We start from the raw sequence: 19744 nt of genomic DNA on the forward strand, positions 1-19744 counted from the left end.
CCTGCTTTCTCCTTGGGGGGATGGAGAGAAGGATAAAATTTATCCTGACTTCTTTATGGGGTTTCTGGGGTATGTGGGGTGTTCATTGAGGACTAGACCCTCTGATGTAAACACTTGCAGAGCCCTTTTCAGGGTTGCTCATTCATCGTTGGGGTCCAATCAATCAACCAAATTTTACCTGTGGCTCCAAAAAACTGTACTTTGAGCAGTAAAACCACCTCAGTAGATATGCTTACCCTACCTAATTGAAGGTAACCAGTGTGTCTCAAACCTGTCAATGAGTTATAGGGATGTCTGGCCTCAGCTTGTAAAGACTTCCCCTGGGAAAATGGGGATCAGAACAATTTCTTTCAGTGACCATGAAGGTGGTTAAAGTAAGTTCTGTGAGATGATCAAGCATCAGAGATGCCTAGGTTATTCATTGAGCCAATGCCAATTGTCCTGACTTTTGCCCTTTCACTGGGCTTCTGTGATCCAGGAAGAGAATGAGTCAGATGACTTTGCACAACTCTGTCTCCCTTAAATCCAATTCATGGGCAAGTAAAGACATTACTCCATGATGTCATTTGTCCTTTCGTAAAATGTTCAAAATAACAACATCAAAAATAACAACTATGAAGAACTATTATCAATGTTTATCAATTGAACCCATTTAATCCATCATTTTTAGGAGAATAAGAAGGGATCACCAGACTAGGGTAAAAATGTATTGAACTCTATAATGAAAATCTAAACATAAAGGTATTTTTTTCCAAGAAATTATTACTATTCAAACCATCAAAAATGAAAAGAAACTAATATCCTAGCATTAACTTTAGTTTAAAAAAATGAGTTTTATGCACTTTAATTTAAGTTCATTATGAGAATTATTGTATTGAAAGCTGGCCTTGAAGACAGGAAGGTTTGGCTAAAAGTTCTATCTCTCAGTGCCCTAAAGCTGCTCTCTAAGATGATTGAGAAATTTTCCGAACCTGCCAATAAAATCCAAGGTCTTGTTTTTGAAAGGTGGAGTATACTAGATTTTTTTTTTTATTATAGGTCCCATTAAGGTTCAGACTGGCTACTATCTGTATTATTTTGTTTGGGGATTTCCTGGTGGAAATTTTTTCATTGCAATCCTTTTGCCATACCAAAAAATAAAAACTACTTTGAAACAACTACTTCAAAATAAATCTTTTTATGTAGATTTACCAATACTGATTTATAGTAAATATTTAATATGTTAAATAAATATTGAATTAATTCAATTAAATTAAAACCTCACTAGATTTGTTCCCTTCAAGGTCAGACCTTCAATTTAAAGCAATTTTTTCATTGAAGGTGCTTTAAAATGATTCTTGAATTCAAATTAAATATCTCCAGATTTTCTCTTTCAGTTCCCAATGTAATTTGAAGTTGGATTAGATCCTGAAGGACCATGAACCTGGCACATTAAATCAATACCACCATCTTGTTCATCATCTCCCCTTTGAGCCTGACCTAGACAGCCAAGGGCTCTGAACTCTAGAATCTTTGGAACAGTCAAGATTCTATCTTATTGCCTGCAATTATTATTCTGGGTGGCAACCAGAGATATGATTAGACAATAATAATTAGACCGATTTTAGATCTAATTTAGATCCGGTGGTTAGCTCACTGGACTCAAAAGGTACTGTTAATGGTTTCATGTCAATGTGGTGAGAGGTCAACAGTGAGTGGTCAACAGGGGTCTGTACTTGACCCTGTGATGGTGCTGGCCTGGTAACTGCTCCTTTGGGGCTTATAGCCACAGCTGAAGACTAGAAAAGAATGTTCTGGACACTAAGAGACCTTGGCCCTATGAAATGGTTCAATATCTGAAACTGATAGTATTTTAGCAAAGAACATGACAGTAGAGAAGAGGCGTTACCAGATACTTTGCTACTTCTCCCTAAGGGCTATGGGAAAATAAGGTATTGGAGCTATCTCAGAGTCAGAATGAACATTTATATCTTAAAATATCAGCCAAAGCTCCAAATCAGGGTTTGATTATTGTTTTGTTGATAGTCTAGACTTAAGAAAGGGATGGAGAAAATGTTAATAATGCAGATTAAACAAATAATTTTTGGAGACTTGGTTGTTACCCAATACATGCCTGTTTTCCATTTGACCTGATGAAATTTTTCATATATATATATATATATATACATATATATATACATATATATAGATATAGATGTAATATACACATGCATAGATACATATATAGTCTCTATTGCAGTATAAGGTCTTTGAGAACTGGGATGGTCTTACTTTTCTATTTGTATTCTCAGTGGTGATTTGCAAAAAGTGAGAGTCTAATAAATGTTATTCATTCTCTCACACAGGGGGTGGGGTCCCAAATGCTTAAAGACTTTTGGGATACTTTTCTGAATAGTAACAGAAGATGAATAGAAGACTATAGTCCAACACATAAAAAGTAAATGAAGATTGCTAAAGCTCAAAATTGAAGGTTGATGAGCAACTGTTGAGGACAAAAAAAAAGGGTCATTTTTGTTTGTTTGCTTGCTTGTGTGCTCTTAAACTACAATAGGAGAAAAAGGTTCTGAAGCAAAAATAGGAACTTTGTTCAAGGTGGAAGGGACAGGAATAAATCCCAACAAAGAGAGAAGGAAGACTGCTCAATTTTTATTTATTTCTGTTTCCCCTTCAAAGGAAAATGATTTTTATAATGGAAATGACAGAACAAAAATGATTTTCAGGGAGTTGATGCCTAAGATGGATGTCAAGAGAGCACCTAGCTGCCTTTAAAGACAATTGGATCAGCTGAATTCAAGTCCTGAAACAATCAACAGATGTGATTGTGCTGTTGGTGCCATTTGAAAGGTCACAGAAAAACAAGAGAGGTACATAAGATTGGACAAAAGATAAATGTAGTTCTTTTTTTTTTTCCAAAAAAGAAAGAACACAATCTACTAATTCTAGGTCAGTGAGTTTTGATTTCTATTTCAGGGAAAATTCTAAAATGGATTATTACAGAGATGGTGAACTTTTGAGAAAATATGTCAGACATACTATTCTCATTGAGAAAATGGAGAGATATGATTAGACAATAATAATTAGATCAGTTTTAAACCGGTTAGGTTGCTATACTCAAAGGATACTTATAAATGGTTTCATGTCAATGTGGTGAGGGGTCAACAGTGTAGTGATCCAGGAATCTATGCTTGGCCCTGTGGTGTTTAATGTTACTATAATATAAACTTGGATAAAGTCAAGTTTATTGATGACAATAAGCTATGAATGACACATTAAATAACCAACAGAATCTTGAGAGATTAGCATTTGGCTCAATCTAATAAGACAAAATGTAATAGGAATACATGCAAGGTATTTGCACTTAGCACAAATTCCACTTTGCAAATATGGAGGGGGAGTCATGGATAGGCAGCAATTGTTTTTAAAAAGATTTGGAAATTCTAATGGGCTGCAAATCAGTAAGAGTCAACAGGATAATTTGATAGTCAAAGAAAACCAATGAGATCTTGGGTTGCATTAAGAGAAATGTAGCTTCCAGGGTTAAGGAGGTGGCAATCCCACTACATTCTGACCTCTTTAGACTTCATTTGGATTACTGTGTTCAGTTTTGGATACCACAGTTTAACATGGACATTACTAGAGTGCATCCAAAGAATGGCAATTAGGGTGATGAAAGAACTTCAGTCCATGTCATTGAACCTTGGTTGAAGGAACTGAACATGTTGAACCTAGAAAAAAAAACTAATGGGGATGTGCTATCTTTCTTCAAGTATTAAAGACTGTCCCATAGAGAAGGGATTAGACTTTAGCCCTAGCAGGAACAATAGGTAGAAACTGCAAAGAGACCAAAATTGTGTGGATGGTCAAGAAAAATTAACAGTTGTCTAAAAGTATAATGGATTTCCTCCAGAGTGGTAGATTTCCCTATCTCAGAGATCTTTAAGCAGATATTGTATGAAAACATGGTAGGTAAATCATAATGGGTCTATGCTTTCTATGGGAAGGCCACTGAGATCCCTCCCAACTTTCAAATTCTGTGATTCTATGCATAGAAGTTTCTCTTTACTAATTAGGATTGACTTGCCCATGAGGATCATTATGAAATATTCCTTTTTGGTGAATGCTTGGCTCTCATTATTGTATATTTTCTACTTCTGCTATAATTTTCCTAACCTTACATAGCATCCATGAGGACAGATATAATATGCATAGGGCTCAGACATCAAATACCTGAAGATATCATCATAGTCTCCAAATTTGGACAGGGTTGGGTTACTATGTGGGACAGCTGCCGTAATGGAAAGAATATGAAATATTCCAATGAGCTAATTCTTTAAACCAGAATGAATGCCTGCATCTACTAGTGAGGGGGATGGTCATTCTTATTCTATATGGCCAGCTGTGAGAAACAGACCTCAAACCTCACCTTTTGGCAATGTGGAAGATGGAAATGGAATGTTGACTGTCAGCAGCAGCAGAGTGTTAGATCTGACACTTACAATGGGGACAACCCTGACCTGGCTGCTCTTGAACTCTGCCTTGTTGGATAGGGTATGGTATGAAAGGAAATGCAATTGAATTAGCCCAAAAGAAAAAAAAAGTACCCATATGGGGTGTGAATTAGAAATTCCAGAAAAAAGGAGAAGAGATGACTTTATAAAGAACCAGTCTTTTCTCTGGGAAGGAGAATGACCTTTAGACTGGAGACAACAGCATAAAATGACTAACAGGGCAAGATAAGTAAGGAGATAACAAGAGAGCACCTCATTGCCCTTGAATTCAAGTCACCTGATTCAGATTCCTAAATCCTAAAAGAACTGGTCAACGTGATTGCTGAGCCACTATCAGTGATATTTGACACATTTTTTTTCTGAAAGGTTATCCATGCCCCCAGCCTCTTTTTATTCCCTTTATGCCCTCAAATGAACATGTCTGTCTCCAAATTACTTTTCTTGGATATCACTAATTGTAGACATATAAATAGCCTCACAATTCAAATGGGACATTCTGGAGGGACAGCATTTGTGGATGATAAAGAAATGATCCTTAAATAATACCAGTTTCTCTTTTGAAATGCAGCAACATTCTCAACTAAAAGAATTTTTCTAACTTTGTGAAAGTCTTGAATGGAATCCAGTTTCTGGGCCACTCTATTTAGAAAATAAACCTATTGTCACTTCAGAATGCTGCCTCTTTTGCTATGGGCTTAGGTAATTTCTTCTTTCCCCTCCCCTCTTAAATATTTCTTTCTTTTTAAACTCTCCCTTTCATTCTTTTGCAAATCATGTAAGGAGACTTGTTTTTGTTCTCCATTCCAGCTGTGAGTTGGTGAAACTGTATTTGTTGCACAAGCATACATTTTCAGCCTTATTTTTAGTCTTCATTTCATTTTTGTTCTCTGTGGATGGTATTATTCCTTTTCTCTGTATCCTTGCGGTTTTGGTGATTGCTAAACTGACCTCTACAATCTGGGGCAAAGACCGAACTTCACTCAGGGGGTCCTAAGGCCTCCGATGAGAGACTGGAGGATGAGGCCTTAAATGGATTGCATTTAGGATACTTGCTAAAATTCCATGGTGTTACAAAGAGGGTGCAGGTCCCAGACTTTCAAAAGTCTTTTAAAAGTCAGATTTTGGACTTGTCTAATTCGGCATGCTTTCTCCACAAGTGAATTTCTTTGCTTCAAGATAGTGAATATAGCCAAGTAGAAGTTTCCTCCCTTTCATTGACTCACTGTTTTTTATTGGTTATTAAATCAGTGTCATCTAAGGAAATGTTGGTTCATTAAAAATTCAGTTTAATATATAATCTATATGGGATTGCTTGAGGTGCTGGGGAGGAGGAGGAAAGGGAAAGGGGAGGAGAAAGGGAGGAGGGAAGAGGGAGAGAGATGGAGGAGAGGAAGGGGGTGGAGAGGGAGGAGGGGGAAGGAGGAGAGGGGAGGGAGGAGAGGGGAGGGAGAAGGGAGGGGAGGAGGAAGGGAGGGGAGAAGAGGGAGAGAGATGGAGGAGAGGAAGGGAGGGGTGGAGAGGGAGAGGGAGGAGGGGGAGGGAGAAGCCAGAAGGGGAGGGAGAAGGGAGAGGGAGGAGAGGGGAGGGAGAAGGGGGAGGGAGGAGAGGGGAGGGAGAAGGGGGAGGGAGAAGGGAGAGGGAGAAGGGGGAGGGAGGAGAGGGGAGGGAGAAGGGGGAGGGAGGAAAGGGGAGGGAGAAGGGAGGGGAGGAGGAAGGGAGGGGAGAAGAGGGAGAGAAATGGAGAAGAGGAAGGGAGGGGTGGAGAGGGAGAGGGAGGAGGGGGAAGGAGAAGGGGAGGGAGGAGAGGGGAGGGAGAAGGGAAAGGAGGAGGAAGGGAGGGGAGAAGAGGGAGAGAGATGGAGGAGAGGAAGGGAGGGGGTGGAGAGGGAGAGGGAGGAGGGGAAGGGAGAAGGGGGAGAGAGAAGGGGGAGAGGGAGAGATGGAGGGGAAGAGGGGTGGAGAGGGAGAGAGGGAGGGAGGAGAGGGGAGGAAGAAGAGGAAGGGAGGGAGAAGGGGAGGGGGGAGGGAGAAGGGAGAGGGAGAAGGGAGAGGGAGAAGAGTGGAGGGAGAAGGAAGGGGAGGAGGAAGGGAGGGGAGAAGAGGGAGAGAGATGGAGGAGAGGAAGGGAGGGGTGGAGAGGGAGAGGGAGGAGGGGAAGGGAGAAGGGGGAGAGAGAAGGGGGAGAGGGAGAGATGGAGGGGAAGAGGGGTGGAGAGGGAGAGAGGGAGGGAGGAGAGGGGAAGGTAGAAAGAGGAGAGGGAGGGAGAAGAGAAGGAAGGGAGGGAGAGGAGTGGGAGAATAATTTGGAACTCAAAATCATACAAAAATGAATGTTGAGGGGCGGCTAGGTGGTGCAGTGGATAAAGCACCGGCCCTGGAGTCAGGAGTACCTGGGTTCAAATCCGGCCTCAGACACTTAATAATTACCTAGCTGTGTGGCCTTGGGCAAGCCACTTAACCTCATTTGCCTTGCAAAAAACCTAAAAATAAATGAATGTTGAAATCTATCTTTCTGTACAATTGAAAAAATAAAACACTAGTAAGTGCAAAAACAAATTCCATTTATTCAGCTGCAAAGAAATCCAAATGGGACTCAGTAAGCAGGGAGGAGGCGGACTGCCTGGGCACCCGGGGTCGAAGCCCTGGATCTCTCTTTAAGCTCTGCCTTTTCTTTCCCTTCCTCTCGATTGTCATCCATCCTGGCTACCTGGAGAACTAAGCAGAAGTGTGGCGGCGGCAGGAGAGGTGAGACACGATCTCTGCCCGGCCCCGAGGGACCTAGCTGACAACATGCAGTCTGGAAGGTCCTTCTCCCCGACGTCTGGGGCCTGCCAGGCCCAGGAGGGAATGGCCCGAGGCCCAGGGGGGGATGCCCCGAGGCCCAGCAGCCCCAGCTCGGCCTTCTTCCTTTGGCTTTTCCCCCACTTATTGGGCTTCCTGGTCCCCCAGGGTTTCTGCCGCTGTCACTCAGCCCCGCAGCCCATTGGCTGAGGGGAGGGCAGGAATGTGGCCTGCCTCTCGGCCTGGGCTGACCCGGCCCTTGTTTGCCTGCGGGCTCAGTCCTGAGGTGGCCGCTGGTGGCAGTCACCTGTGGCTGCGCTTCCCAGGGCTGAAGGGCGGAACGGTGCGAGGGCCCCGAGGTGCCGGGGCCCCTCTCCATGGGCTGACTCCGCCACCCACGTCAGGGTTCTCTGTCCAGCAATGAAGCCCTGAAGGAGAAGGCGCCGATGCTTTGTCTTCTCTAGGCTGCCTTGAGGTAAATCCACTTGGAAGGCGCTGTTCCACCGCGGCCCAGCTTCTCTTGGTAGGAAGGCTTGGCAGTGTGGGGAAGGGGAGGCAGTGTGGGGAGGGGGCTGGAGAAGGGCTTGGTTCCGGACCCTTTTAATGAAAGCACTGACTGTGCGGGGCAAGCCCTCTGGCACCCTCGGGGAGCGGCGCCCGAAAGCTGTTGGCGCGCAGAGGGGCACCGATTGCCAGGACTCCCCCTTGGGATCCCCTCTGGTCAGAAGCTCAGAGGAAAACCGGCTTTTCGGTTGCTTCCTTGGACTAAGCGGAGTCAGCCACCGAGTCTGGGCTGAGAACCCGGGGCGCTTTGTGGGAGCCCCCGGGCCGCTTTCGCGTTCGTTTCGTTGTTCCCCTGGCGACGGCCGCCTTTCCTCTCCAGCGGCTGGGGGCGGGGCGGGGCAGCGGGAATTTCGGGGAGAATCTCCAAACCACGTGCGGGGGTGGGGAGGGGGGGAAGAGGGGGAAGGGGCCATGTGGCTTTCATCCCAAAGTCCAGAAAAAGGTCCGATCGGAACCCGAACACCCGAAGGCTGAGGTAGCTTTGGGAGTGAGCCCGGCCGCGCCTCGGGTCTCCTTTCCCCTGGGAATAACTGACATATGCTGGAAAAGCCTCTTTTCTGGAGTTTTTGTCAGCATGCTTGTGACTGTAAGACTCGGGGAAGACCAACACCGGCGTGCATCTCTTATTGCCGCTTGTTTTGTAATAATAGCAAAAAAAGAAAGGTTGTTTTAGGGAGTTTAAAAAATGAAAACTTTATGGAAGCAGGTGCTAGTCCCTTAATAACTACACAGCAGCAAAGAGGTGAAATATTCCTTTGTCCACTAGGGGGTTAAGGGCGCCCAATTTGCTGAAGCAGAGGCGTTTCAACAATTTAAGTAACAAACAGGTTTGGGGAAAGCAGGCAAAGCCAGGAAAAGAGAGACAAGAAGCATTCAAAACCAAGGAACCGGAAGACACTTAAGAGTGTCAGATAATCTTGATGTACTTTTCCTCCATGGGCAAATGCAAGGATTTTTTTTACTTTTTATTTTAAAAAATCAAATATTTTTCAAACGAATATTTTATTTAAATTTAAAATTTACAATTATTTTTTAAAATTTAAAAATAGGATTCATTTTGAATCTTTAAATATGCAAAAATATTCAAAGTAGGTATGAATGCACTAAGATGGAGATAACATTTCTGATGTTAAGAGGGTGGTGAGTATGAATTAATGAAGGAAAGTACTGCCAAAGTTAAAACCCTCCTCATAGGCACACGAGTAGAAGCAATTTTAGCTTAGTATAATAGTTGTCATTAATGGATAGTGGGTTGAGCTCAGTCAGGAAGACCTGGTTCACAGCTTCTGTCTGCCATTCACTAGCTAGGTGATCTTGATTGAAGTTTTTGTTATTCAAGCAGACTCCTAGGATTTTCACAAAACGTTTTCCTTTTAAATTTTATTAGTGTCTTCTGTTTTTATATCATAATGATTTATTAAAATGCCTTCCTCTTTATCCCCTGCTCAGGAAGCTCTCTCTTGTAATGAAAGAAAAATTATTTTAAGTTCAAGGCAACCAACCAAGGCTTTAACCATATTTGACCTCATATATAACATTCTATAAGAGAAGGGAACCTATCTGCAATGGAGAATATCTGTATCCAGAGAAAAACTGTGGATTTTGAACAAAGACCAAAGACTATTACCTTCAATTTAGAAAAAAAAACTTTATCTTATTATGTAATTTTGCTATCTCTTATACTTCATTTTTCTTCCTTAAGGATATGATTTCTCTCTCTCATCACATTCAGTTTGGATCAAAGTATGCCATGGAAACAATGTATAGACTGGCAAATTGCCTTTTGTGGGGGGTGAGGGGAGGAAAGCAAGATTAGAGGGAAAATAGTAAAATTCAAAACAAATAAAATCTTTGAAGGAAAAAAAAGAGAAGGGAACAAACTTTTATTGTTTCTCCTGCATTCTATGTGCAAATAACTACAAATATCACAACTATGGTTCTTAAAAGGAAATGTATGGTTATTAAAATTCAAAAATATTTAGTTTCATTTTATTATCTTTTCACTTAGCTTACCTTTGTGTGTGAATACACACACACATATTTATAAACATATACATGTATATGTGTATATATAACCTATCCTGCTGATGTTTGTCCTTCCTTCTCGAAGAAGACCATGACATCAGGGAAGGTGATGGCATGACATGTGCATGAATTGGATTTGAGTGAAGGGGTGCTATGCTAGGTCACAAGCCTCATTTTTTTCTTCAGAGCCATCAGGTTCTATTGGCCAGATTTGAATCAGAACTACTGGAAATAGCCCTGGATGTGAGACAATCAGGGTTAAGTGACTTGTCCAAGGTCACACAGCTAGTAAGTGTCAAGTGTTTGAGGTTGAATTTGAACTCCCATCCTCCTGACTCCAAGGCCAGTGCCCTGTCCATTGCACCACCCAAGTGCCCTATAAATCTTTCCATACATCTTTGAATTCCTTGTATTCATTTCTCAACTATGGAATAATATTTCATTATGTCCAGGTGGCACAGTTTGCTTAACCATTTCTACATTGATGAGTACACACTTTGTTTCTAGTTCTTTGTTACAGTCAAACATTACATTGTGAATCTTTTGTTATATATTGAACCTGAGTCAGTGTATGAACATTTGAACCCCCCTTTGTTGTTTGCATAATTCTAAATTATTTTCCAGAATAGTTGTACCAGTTTAGTATTACACTAATAGTGTATCAATGTGCCTATTTTCTTATAGCCTCCCCTTCTCATATTTTGTCATCTTTTCAAATTTTCTTAGGGTGAGGAGAAAATTAAGAATTGTTTTGATCTGCATTTTTCTCATTAGTGAGTTACAGAAACCTTTATATGGTTATTAATAACTTGCAATTCTTCTTTGAACATAAATTAGTTTGCTGCTTTTGTTTGATTCACTAGTTGTTACCTGATAAAGATATCAGGACTAAATTTTGTTGACATGGAATGGGATAATCAATTGACTGGATTGACCTATATACATACATACATACACACACACACACACACACACTTAACTTTTGATATATGGCAATATATCATCATATAGTCATGTGGCTTAGGTTACATTTTCATCATTTTTAATGCAATCAAAATTATCCATTTTAACTCCCATGATCCTCCTTATCTCTTGTTTGGTTATTGTATGATTTTTTAAAATCTCTTTCATCTTTAGCAACTCTTCAACCTTGCCATTAGCTTCACTTATTTAATTTTGATGCCAGCCTCTTTCCATAGGATCTTTTCTCCTGCCCTATTTACTTTTAATTTTTAATTGTGTCTACCTCTTATTTTTACCTTTGACTTTCTTATCTGGATAGAGACATGCAGTTAAGCACATTTAAATTTTTTTTCTCACTTTCTTTGAACTCTTAACTTAAATAACATTTTTTCATGTTACCCTTTTCCAGGAAATTTTCATTTACTCTGACTTCCTTATTTCTATCCCCTTCTAGTCTGCTCTGAATTCTGTTCTCCAGTTCATGAAGTACATTACTCTTTACCTCTTAATGTCTTTTATCCTTCATTAAGGTAGAGCTTCTAGAGTATCAAATATTTGACCTTCCACCTGTTCTATTTCTGTTATATTTATAGTTCTCACTTCATTTTATTTCTCTTTATTTGTGCATTTATTTTACTTTTTTGTTTCTGTTCATCTTTTTCAACTGGGCCTTACTTTTAGAAATATTAATTTATGAAGGTAGCAATGAGAAATAAATAATGCAGCAAGAATCGAGTATCCTAAGTGAAGAAGACTAGTTCTAGAAGTAATAACTTCTCCCTCCCAAATCCAAATATCCTAACTCTAGTCTATGTCTCTTTCTACCTCCCTTACTAGTCTAACCTTGAGGAACAACTTCTGGATCCATAGAAGCTGAGATCCTATGCCTTGTATATAGTTTGATCTGGGTAGAGAATTTAGGAACCCAGGACTAATGAGAAAGAACCAAGCTCTTCATTCTCAGTACCTCATGAGATCTCCACCCCTGATGCTTAGGAAAGATTTTATGTATAGCTCACTGGATTATATTTCATATCTAAGGTTTCTCCCCAAAGTGGAGAGGGAAGCAGTAAAAAAATTATTCAAAGTACAATGTACAATATGAGTCAGATGTGGGACAGGTAATTTATCTCTATTCACAAAAGAAATGTTATATATCAGACTCATGAAATATATTTAATGGAATGACATTAAATGAGTTTAATCTTGAACAGGGATCAGTAACTTGTAACTGCTAGTATTACAATATAATATTACAACTTATAACTGCTAGTATTACAGTATAAATATTACAGTACTTATTAGAAAACACACCATTTTGCAGACTTACTAACTTGTTATTTTTGACTTTCATTTATATACAAATCTAAAATATGCCACTTCTACTAGGAATGGTTCTTCTCCTTGCATCCAGGACCTCCTGAGGATTTATTTTTTAAATTCACAAGTATTACCCCATCTTAAATCCAATTTTCTATTGCCTAATCAGGAAAGAAAACACAGAGTGAAAAAAAAACTGGAAACCCAGGTAAGAACTCATTTAATTACACAGTCCATGTGAGGGAGAGAACATAATACTTCACACATGAGAATCTGGTCAAAGAACCCAGGCTGGAAACTTTTTTTAACTCATTCTGTATCCTTCCCCCATACTACTATCTTGCTGGTTGAACAGAGGAAGGAATAGAGAAGAAAGACCAAGGGACTACTCAAAGTTTTCTACAATATACCAAATCTCAAAGTCTTCTCAGAACTGAGTCACCACATATCTAGAATCCAATATTCCCATGTTGTCAACTGAAGACAATAATGAAAATTGAGCACATTCCTTTTTTTTAAACCAGTACTAGATTCTTTTTAATAATTTCTGCTTTGTAGTGTACGCAAGACCAAATCAATCTTGCTTCACTAGCCTAGGTGCTTGCTACCTCTAAGAGACCTTTAAAATTTCCCTCTTCTGGGTTAGGATGGCAACCTGCAAAGTAAGAGAAAATGGTTATAAAAATATATTGGTTCATTCATAAAGAAATGTGGAATTTATTTCATAGAATATTAATTCAGCTCTTCCCTTCTCCTAAATTATTATTCTCCTTCTTTTACCCCTAATCCATTTTTCCTTTTTGTAAAAACCATCATTTATAAACATGGATTTATTTCATTGATCAATCTTTACTTAATAATTATACTATTTTCATGTTTTTCCTTGGGGTGTTTGCAAGTAGAATATTTTGTTCACTTCTAGTCTTTTTTTTTTCTTTTTCAAGATTGCCTCTTTTTTGTTGAAGAGCTCTCTTTTTTTCCCATTGATTAGTGCTAGCTTTGGATGTGTTATTTTAGGCTGCTATTTGACCACCTTTACTTTTAAAACCCAGACTTTCTGCTAGGATTTTGATTTAAATTAAAGTTGATTTAAGTTAAATTCCTACAAATGTTGCCAGAAAATTTAGAAGAAATCTTAGGATATGTTGGTGATTTGAGATGAGGATAGATATGATTAGAAAGAAATAATGAGAAACTAGTTTCCTCAGTTTTACTTCTGAGTTTAAAATATCCAACTAAATTATTTTCTCTGATTTCTTGTGACCTCAGAATAATCCTGAATTAATCAAATTGATTTACCTTCATAGTTGCCTCCATGAAAAATTTATTGTTAATATTGAAATTGTAAAATTTAATAGCTAATTACTATGGGATGTGGAGTTTCAGGCATCAAGTTTTTCACTGGCAGAAATCAACAAACCCAGTCAATACAATGCTGTCTGTTTTTAAAGTTTGGGGTGATTTTCTTATATTGCTTCTTTTAGTATATTATTCAGATATTTTTGGTTCTGTTTAGAGGAGAAAGCTCTGATCATTAAGTTATTACAACACATTCTGTCTTCAAGAACCATCCCTTTGACTTGTATAGAGTTTATGAATTCTTCCTGGTTATTGATTTTTGCTCAAATCATGGTAAAAACTTTTTTTCCAATTCTGAGGTCTAAATCTGCCTCCATTTATTTGGAGAGATTCTCCACCATGTGTTCTAATTTGTTTACGCTTCATTCATTAATTCTAATTCAAACCCCCTGTTCTACCTCTTGTATCCATTTGTTTACTGTGACAGGTGGTATAAGAAAATGATCTCAATCTCATTGTTAAGAGTACTGTACTAGAGGGGTGGCTAGGTGGAGCAGTAGATAGAGCACCGGCCCTGGAGTCAGGACAACCTGAGTTCAAATTCAGTCTCAGAAACTTAATAATTACCTAGCTGTGTGACCTTGGGCAAGTCACTTAACCCCATTTGCCTTGCAAAAAAAAATCCTAAGAGTACTAGAGGAGCAGAGTTTTTTTGAATAGTGAGTCCTTAACTAAATAATTCATGATTTTAGATGGATTTTAGATGTTTCAAGAATACATGACCCTTGCTTTCCATGGGGGGGTGGGGTGGGGGGAGGGAAGCAAGATTGGGGGGAAAATTGTAAAACTCAAATAATATCTTTAATAAAAATAAATTTAAAAAAAGAAGTTAAGAGAGATTAAAGCAAAAAAAATAAAAAAAAAGAATACATGACTTTGGGGCAGTGGATGGTACAGTGGATGGTGCAGTGGATAGAGCACCAACCCTGGAGTCCGGAGGACCTGAGTTCAAATCTGAACTCAGACAATAATTACCTAAATGTGTGGCCTTGGGCAAGCCTTAACTCCATTGCCTTGCAAAAAACCTTTAAAAAAAAAGAATACATGGCCATATATTTTAGACAAAATCTATTGAGCCTATGTTATTATTGTTTTTGTGTTTTTATATTAGTGAAAATGAACATTTTCATAATATTGAAAGCTAAAATTCATATAATGCTTTAAGATTCTGTCCCTGACTGTGACCCTGTCAGACCTGAGAGTGACATTGCCTCTTGCAGGCTCCACACTTAGCTATCCAAATGTTGCTTTAGCCCTATTTCTCACTATAGCTCCCAGTATTCTGAAACAAGCCTTAGGTAGGCCCTGGTTCCCCTTGCAGTAACCCATGAGGAGGAATCCATTCCCCTATTTCTACCCTCATAGGTTCGGGCTCTGTTGCCACAACTTGCTCTGACTTGTGACCTCCTTGGAATGTTCTTTTTCTAAGTGCTGGTGGCTTCGGGCCCATTTGCCAGAGTTTGTTCTGGCAACCTCTCTCCCGATGTTTGTGGGCTTTGGACTAATTTACCCTACAGGTTTGTCCTGGTTTCCCCAGTATCATCCTTCTCCCAGAACCCTCAAGCTCTAAGTCTGTTTACCAAAGCTGGCAAGGCCTTTCCTGCTTCTTCTGGCTTCTGGCCATCTTTGTAGTGTGGTTCTGAAGGAATGAAGTGTACCTACCGTTGCCCTTTCTCGGGGACCTTTTGGATATTTGTGCAGGTGTTTGTGGGAAAGCTAGGTTCCTCTATGATCTTTCATATTGCCATCCCAACCAGAAGTTTTCTATCATGTTTTATATTCTGGGGCAGAGGTCGGGGGGGGGGGGGGGTTAAATTGAATCCTTGGGACAGAAACTTTCTGGTTCCAACAGCTGGACCTTGAAACGCAGGCCTGTGGAATTGCTTGAACTGACTGTCGCCAACACATTGGATTGAGCTAAAGGTGGCCCATAGGGTGGGAGCTCTCAATATTTGAGTTTACTGATGAGGTTTTATAAGTACTTTACCTGTTATAATATGGCCTTGTGGCCACAACTTTTACTACTCTAGATTGGGTATAAATATATTTTCTTCTCCTCCTTATTATCCTCCTTTTTTCTCTTCTTCCTCCTTTTTCTCCTCTTCCTCCTTTTTCTTCCTCCTTCTTTCCTTCTTTACCTTCTCTTCTTCCTTCTCCTCTTCCTCCTCCTTCTCTTCTTTCTTTTCTTTCTTCTCTTTTTCTTCTACCTTCTCTTTCTTCATATTCTCTTCTTCTTTCCCTTTCTCCACTTTCCTTCTGTTTCTTTTCCTCTTCCTCCTCTTCCTCCTCTTCCTCCTCCTTCTCCTCCTCTTCTTTCTTCTCTTTTTCTCTACCTTCTCTTTCTTTATATTCTCTTCTCTTTCCTTCCCTTTCTCCTCTTTCCTTCTCTTTCTTTTCCTCTTCCTCCTTTTCTTCCCCTCCTTCTCCTTCTCTTCTCCTTCCTTCCCCTCTTCTTTCTTCTTTTTCCTCCACCTTCTCTTTCTTCATATTCACTTCTTCCTTCCCTTTCTCCTCTTTCCTTCTGTTTCTTTTCCTCTTCTTCCTTCTCTTCCTCCTCCTCCTCTTTCTTTTCCTCCTCTCCATCATCTTTCTCCTCTTCTTTTTCTCTCTCTCCTCTTCCTCCTTTTTTCTCTCTTCTTCCTTGATCAGTAAATCATCACTTTATCATGCCAATCATATAACACACCATATAAATCAAAGACTTAAAATCTATGTCATTAAAGGAAGTTTCTAAATTGAGAGTCTCCCATACTGATGAAGACAGTCTTAATTCATTTATATGTACATAAACATTTAAATGTTTATGAAAATTTTTTTTGTCAAGAAGATAGATTATTATCAGACTAATTTGAACTAATATCTAACATTAGCCCTGTTCTGAATCCAAAAGGCTCTCTCTTATTTACAAAATACATTCTAGAAGGGGTTCAATTAGAATCAGCCTTGTTGGAATAAAGATAATAGTGGTCCTACCCAGTATCTACAGGTAATACTTCCTAGTAAAGAGAAAGCTATTAATAAACCTTCTCTTATCCTGATAAATACTACAGATTACTCTGCATGTAACAGATGATATTTGAATAAAGGCCTATAATATAGTAGTAACCTACCTACCTTGATTTATGATGAATTTACTGATACCTAGGTGGTTTGCTGGAGAAAATCCAGACTTTCTGCTAGGATTTTGATTTAAATTAAAGTTGATTTAAGTTAAATTCCTACAAATGTTGCCAGAAAATTTAGAAGAAATCTTAGGATATGTTGGTGATTTGAGATGGGAATAGATATGATTGGACAGGAATAATGAGAAACTAGTTTCCTCAGTTTTACTTCTGAGTTTAGGGAATTATTTGATCATATTGTGTTATTGAAAATCAAACTGGGAGAGGCAATAGTCAGAAAATTTGACAGCAGGGTCAACTAGGTGGTGCCTCCAGGTAACCCTGGAGTAAGAAGGGCCTGAGTTCAACTGTGACTCAGACACTTACTGCCTGTCATCCTGGGATATATCACTTAACCTCCCCTGCCCCCCCAAAAAAAAGTTAGATAGCATTTGATTTGTGACAGTCATAGAAATTTTTTTAAAATATGAAACTTGAATTGTGGGATTGGTGTCCTCTCAGCTGTAATCTGTGAATTTTCTCTGGTTTAAGACTAGATATAAAATCATTACAGTACAGTTGGAAATGCTCTTGTTCATGAATATCAAGTCTACCACTTACAAATTTGTGACCATGAGCGAGCAAGCTAACCTGCTTTCTTTTGTTTTGTTTTATTTTTTTGGTCTGCAATGGGAAAAGTACCTAGAGAAGTCATTGTGATAACCATATGTGACAAATGTCAATTCCACTACAATGTTAGTGTTTTGGAGAGAGCCTTGGGGATAAAATTTCAATGACCACACCTTAAGCACTTGACTGGAGTCACTTGTTGGACCCATTTTTTTTTTTTTGTTTTTTTGCAAGGCAGTGGGGTTAAGTGGCTTGCCCAAGGCCACACAGCTAGGTAATTATTAAGTGTCTGAGGTCGGATTTGAACTCAGGTACTCCTGACTCCAGGGCGGGTGCTCTATCCACTGTGCCACCTAGCCACCCCTGGACCCATTTTTAAAATAACATTGAAGTGTTCAAAGCATTCCACTAGAGCCTCAGCCACCAGAAGGTCCTAACAACTTTCTTAGATCAACTCAGTGTTCACAAAGAGCAACTGATATATTAGTCAATTAGGTGTGAAATTTTTCAAGGTTTTAGTGGACTTTTCCTTTTTGATTTAGGCAGGAAGACCTACCTCTTTTTGTATTTTGTGCTTAGAGTTTTTAATAATCTAAGTCTCAGGACTTTACTCTACATGCTTTATTAATTGCTTATTATATGATAAGTGGGCACTAAGCAATGGAAATACCAAGATAGACAAAAATGTGATCCTCACCCTCGAAGAGCTCTCATGCTGTTAGAGGAAATGACATGTAAAAAAATTATACACTCGGGGTGGCTAGGTGGCACAGTGGATAGAGCACCCGCCCTGGAGTCAGGAGTACCTGAGTTCAAATCCGACCTCAGACACTTAATAATTACCTAGCTGTGTGGCCTTGGGCAAGCCACTTAACCCCATTGCCTAGCAAAAAAAAAACCTAAAAAAAATTATACACTCACACACAAACAGATACAAGTTATAGATATAGAGATCAAAAGATATAGATATGATATATACATATCACATCATATAGTATATAGGATACATATATATATATATATATATAATTATGTATTTAGTGTGTAAATATGAGGAAAGGGGATGCAAGGAACTGAGACAGATCTGCTGCAAAAAGTAGAATATGGGGGCAGCTAGGTGGTGCAGTGGATAGAGCACTGGTCAGAGCACCGGTCCTGGAGTCAGAGGTACCTGAGTTCAAATCCCACCTCAGACACTTAATAATGACCTAGCTGTGTGGCCTTGGGCAAGCCACTTTAACCCCATTGCCTTGCAAAAACCTAAAAAATAAAAAAATAAATTAAAAAAGAAAGAAAGTGGGATATGAGGTAAGTTTTGAAGGAAGTCAAAAGTTAGGAATGAAGATGGAAAGCATTCCAGATATAAGGGACAGCCAGTAAAAAGACTGGTTGGTTCTTGTCCTTTATTTTATCAAAGAAAACCAAAATGACATCACCATGTTAAAGACAAATTACATTATGTCTGACTGGCTGATTAGACCAATACAAGCTTGGAATGCTCTACCACAGGTCAGGCACAAATAGTCCTTGGATGTTTACTTTTAACTTACTTATCCTTTGAGCTTCTTCAAGTCTGCCTTGCTCCCTGAGGAGGGCACATCATGCTGGGTGGTCCTGTGCCAGTGTGTCCTATGTTGAATAATCTATTGTAAAATTGTTAAGAGAGACTTACAGGGTGTCCCTGTATCACTTCTTCTGGCCCCCTTGTGAGTGCTTGCCCTATATGAGTTCTCCTTAAAATTGTCTTTTGGCAAGCATACATTTGGCATTCTAACAATGTGGCCAACCCATCATAGTTGCTGTCTCTATAGTAATGTTGGAATGGTTGGCAGTTTAGCTTGAGAAAGGACCTCAGTATCTGGTATCTTCTCCTGCCAGATGATCATCAGAATCTTCCTGAGACAATTTAAATGGAACCTATTCAGTTTCTTGGCATGGTGATGGTGACTGTTCAGGTTTCATAGGCATAGAGCAATGAAGTTAGCACAACAGCTCTGTAGACCTTCAGTTTGGTAGTCGTTCTAATACCTCCTTTCTCCCACGCTTTCTTTTGGAGCTATCCAAACACTGAGCAAGCTCTGACAATGTCATGGCAACCTCATTATCAATGCGTACCGCCCTGGAAAGTTCACTGCCAAGGTAAGTCAACTTGTCCACAGTATTCCAAACTTCTCCATTTGCTTTCATCGATGGTTCTGCATAGGGATGATGTGGTGCTGTAAAAAGACTCAGAGTTGAGGGGCAGCTAGCTAGTACAATGGATAGAACACTAGGCCTGGATTTAAGAGGACTAGAGTTCAAGTCCAGCCTCAGACAGTTGTGTTTTCCTGGGCAAGCTATTTAACCTCTATTGACTCCAAAAAGCCCCAAAACCTCAGGGTGAAGAGAGTCATGTGTGAAAAACAACAAGGAGATTGTTGTCACTGGATCTCAGAGTATATGGGGAAGAATAATATAAGAAGCCTGGCAAAATAAGAAGGAACTAGATTTGGA

At 39.6% G+C, this 19744-nt stretch overlaps 1 protein-coding gene across 4 annotated transcripts in view; it reads left to right on the forward strand.

Moving 5' to 3' along the window:
* The first annotated feature begins 7576 nt into the window (after positions 1–7576).
* The window catches only part of SHROOM3 (shroom family member 3), a 247547-nt gene continuing 235379 nt past the window's right edge, over positions 7577–19744 (forward strand). For 2 of the 4 annotated variants that reach the window (XM_074228540.1, XM_074228541.1), the window contains exon 1: positions 7577–7812. The gene's annotated coding sequence lies outside the window, so the exon portion shown is untranslated. The remainder of the gene's footprint in view (positions 7813–19744) is intronic. The other 2 variants (XM_074228542.1, XM_074228543.1) reach the window with 1 other exon arrangement.

This window comes from Macrotis lagotis, chromosome 3, assembly GCF_037893015.1.
Source record: "Macrotis lagotis isolate mMagLag1 chromosome 3, bilby.v1.9.chrom.fasta, whole genome shotgun sequence".
NCBI classification, from domain to species: domain Eukaryota; kingdom Metazoa; phylum Chordata; class Mammalia; order Peramelemorphia; family Peramelidae; genus Macrotis; species Macrotis lagotis.